At 61.7% G+C, this 3,060-nt stretch overlaps 1 long non-coding RNA gene across 1 annotated transcript; it reads right to left on the reverse strand.

Annotated features, from left to right (window-relative positions):
• Positions 1–624: 624 nt before the first annotated feature.
• Positions 625–2,302, reverse strand: LOC121024307 (uncharacterized). Its single transcript, XR_005787659.1, has 2 exons — positions 1,776–2,302; positions 625–849 (listed from the first exon to the last, which is right to left on the reverse strand). It is a non-coding gene; the product is annotated as an uncharacterized LOC121024307 (long non-coding RNA).
• Positions 2,303–3,060: the final 758 nt, after the last annotated feature.

The raw sequence follows: 3,060 nt of genomic DNA on the forward strand, positions 1-3,060 counted from the left end.
CTGGCCGTCCCCACCCCGTGTCCCACACAGGGCTTGGGTCCCCTCAAAAAAAAAAAAAAAAAAAAACTCTGTCTCTGTCTCAAAAAGAGAGCCCCCCCCCCCCCCCCCGTCCTGCCGCCCGTCCCCGACGGAAGCATTACTCTGGGTCACAATCTCGGGTGCAATTTCTTTCAACTGACCTTCAGTTATTATTTACCCAGAAAGTTCTAGTAAAAACCTGCCCCGAGCTATGAGAAAATGGGACAGAACTGGCCCCGAGTGCAGGGTCAGGGCTGGCTCACGTGTGCTCTCAGAATCGCCCGTCAGCCCCTAGCACTGCCAGCCTCTTCCGTGTTGAGGGGACCCAAGCCCTGTGTGGGACACGGGGTGGGGACGGCCAGCCGCTCAGCCACTCCGGGTCCTCCAACTCTGCACCGCCAGCCTCTGAAACCTTTCACCCGACATAGATAACTTGACCTCCTCCGGCCTCAGTTTCCTCATCTGCTAAATGGGACCATGACGTTTGCCCAGCCTGTCTTATGGGGCGGGAGGGAGCAGTCCACGTTGAACAACAAGAACGAGGCCTCCCACGGTCCCTTCCCCTGGGCCTGGTGCTTTGGGACATTGCATCACTGACGAGTAGTGTCAAAGCCTACAGAGCCAGAAGGCATTTTTATGACTGCAAATCGTAATTAACGCGCCCCATGAACGAAAGGTCCACAATTAAGCTACGCGTGGGTCTGGGCACATAATTCCATGCAGGAGGTCAATCTCACCCGGGCAGAGGTTCGCAGAAGCAACCACAAGGGTGGTTGAACCCTCTCACGTACCCCGGCCTCGGGGGGCATGACGGATGTTCCACGTTGACAGCTGGAAGACAGCACAAAGCGGTCAGTGAGCTGCGACCTCAGACAGTCGGGGCACCGTGGCCCCTCGTGCTCGCAGACCCCACCATCTGGGGCCCGAGGAGTCAGCACGGGCGCCCCGTGACCTGCCCCTGAGCGTCCCCCCAACCCGTGTCCCTTACACCCACCCACCCACCCACCCACCCACACACGCGCGCGCACACACTCATGGGTGTCCACACACGTGCACAGTCTCCCCAAGCCTGCCAGCTTCTTAGAGAAAAGAACACTGCACGGCCGGAGGCACGGCGGTAGGAGAGGCACCCCCTCAAGCCCACCACGCGCCCCCCCGCGCCGGGATCCGGAGGAACAGCAGGGGCTGCGGGTTCCCCGGGTGAAATACGCCGTGGCAGGACTCTGTTCCCCGCTGGGAAGGAGGGGACGGCCCACAGCCCCTCGGGGACGCGCCCCCACGGGCCCAGCGACTCATTGCACACGGAGGCTCCGTGCAGTCAAACCAGGCAGTATGTGTCGGGCGTGGACGATGAGCCTTGGCGGCCAGCGGGGAGCTGGCCACATCTGAGACTTAGACGTAAAATTACGGGGCGCCTGGGGGGATTAGCCGGTTAAGCGTCCGCTTTCGGCTCAGGTCGTGATCTCGCGGTTCATGGGTTCGAGCTCCGTGTCGGGCTCTATGCTGGCAGCTCAGAGCCTGGAGCTGCTCCGGATTCCGTGTCTCCCCCTCTCTCTGCCCCTCCCCTGCTTGCACTCTCTCTCTCTCTCTCTTGAATAAACATTTATTAAAGGAAAACATACATATATATGAAATTACTAGCATGTGGGCCCTCCCCCTCGGCCCTCCGTGGCACACGAGCCCACCCAAGCCGACGAGGAGAGGCCCACGCACAGGGGACGCAGGACGTGATCCCGGGGCGGCCGGCCGGCACTCACCGTTGGAGCTGAGAGTCCCATCCTCGTACTTCTTGACCAACACCAAGTCCACGAAATCTCTGGGGGAAATGAGCTTCATGGCGGCCGAGGGGGTGGCGGTTCTGCTGACACACAGCGTCTGTCAAAGCCAAGGGGAGTCCAGCTGCCGGCCGGAGGTCTCCCTGCTCCCACCCCACACCCCGGGGTCTGGGAAACTGGGGAGGGGGCAGCGCTGACCGTGGACCGCAGGCTCTACATCAGGGCCACTCTGAGCTTAAGTCTCAGGGTCCCCAGAGTTGCCACTGACTGTGCGTCCAGGGAGAGCCAGGCTGGGCAAAGCTCTCGGCCCCCCCCCCCCCCCACCGCAACCGAGCTCTGAGAACTGGGTGTCATGAACCGCTAAGCTCAGGCGGGGAGCTGTGAACCGCCTGAGAGGCAGGAGGGGCGCTGGTTTTAGGCTAACCCTGCACCTGCCTGACCCTGAGAGGCTGAGCCAGGCAGCTTTCTGCTTCCCCACGTCCTGGCCCTGGAGGACGTGCCCCGGGAACCCCACCCCGTCCCAGAGCACCCCACCAGTCCTCTGTCCCACCCTGTAAGCCAAGGTCACCCTAAACCCACCCGGGCTCTAGCCCACTTTCCCCTGGTGCGGCGGGGCCCCGCCCTCTCAGGCTCACAAAGGAGAACAGGTGGAGGATGGGGCGGGCCGCCTGGGGGCGAGGGACGGCACGACCTACCGACCTACCGGCAGGTGTTTTCTCAGCCACCTCTGCCCCCAGGGTTTGAGTCTGCGTCCGGGCAGGCAATCCCTGGGGGGCACCGGGAGAGAATCCTTCTCCAGATGACCCACCCGGCCTCCCCCGTGTGCCTCCTAAAACCACCTGCCCGAGACCGGGCTCAGCTCGACGCAGGCCCTCCCTCCCCACTGGAGACACGGGCACAGCACGCTCGACCCGTCTGGAATCCTGTCACGTGCGCCCGAGTCCCCGCGCCCGAGTCCCCCAGAGAGCCAAAGGGACACGTCAGGATGCTGATTCCAACAGCAAAGGAGGGCACGCAGGAGTGAGAATGTCCTGCCCTCCCCTCTCTTGAGCAGATTCTTTTTTTTTTTTTTAAAGCATATTCTTTCTAAAGGCCAAAGCTTCTGTTAGAAACAAGGCAGTCCGGCCTTGTCTGAGTCCTCATACTGTGCCAGCACAGTTAGTAACAAGACGGCGGGCTTCTACTCCCGATTCCTGCCGCAGGATGCCTCGTCCCTGAAGGAGGGTGTTTGGGGACAGAGATAAAGAGGACACGGGTAAGAGACCCT

This window comes from Herpailurus yagouaroundi, unplaced genomic scaffold (assembly GCF_014898765.1).
Source record: "Herpailurus yagouaroundi ecotype Mexico unplaced genomic scaffold, PumYag 63157, whole genome shotgun sequence".
Lineage (NCBI taxonomy): Eukaryota > Metazoa > Chordata > Mammalia > Carnivora > Felidae > Herpailurus > Herpailurus yagouaroundi.